The sequence below is a fragment of the Penaeus monodon genome, chromosome 20, assembly GCF_015228065.2.
Source record: "Penaeus monodon isolate SGIC_2016 chromosome 20, NSTDA_Pmon_1, whole genome shotgun sequence".
In the NCBI taxonomy this organism is placed as follows: Eukaryota; Metazoa; Arthropoda; class Malacostraca; order Decapoda; family Penaeidae; genus Penaeus; species Penaeus monodon.
Genome location: NC_051405.1, coordinates 17,135,676 through 17,136,029, shown reverse-complemented (window position 1 = coordinate 17,136,029; position 354 = coordinate 17,135,676).

Sequence of the window (354 nt, the reverse complement as noted above, 5' to 3'; positions counted from 1 at the left end):
CTTCACCTCTTCCTTTCACTCTCTCTCAAAGCAACAAATCCCACTTAGAAATAAGTTTTCCGAAAAGTACCCAGACGTGAAATTCCACCTCTCGGCTGATTTCGCTTTCCTCCGAGGTTGAACTCATCTCGGCGCTATATAAATTCCTCCTGTCGAGGCCATTATAATATCTTTTTATAATGCTAAACTTTTGTGAATAATTAGTTCAAACTTGTCCCCTGGGGAGGACAGCATCAATGGCCCCCTCGCTCGTCTTTTCCAAACACAGGAAATCGATGACGACGAAAGAAAAGTTGGACGATTGGCTCTCTCCGCGCTCGCCCTCTCGCAGTACGCACTTTCTATTGCATCTGG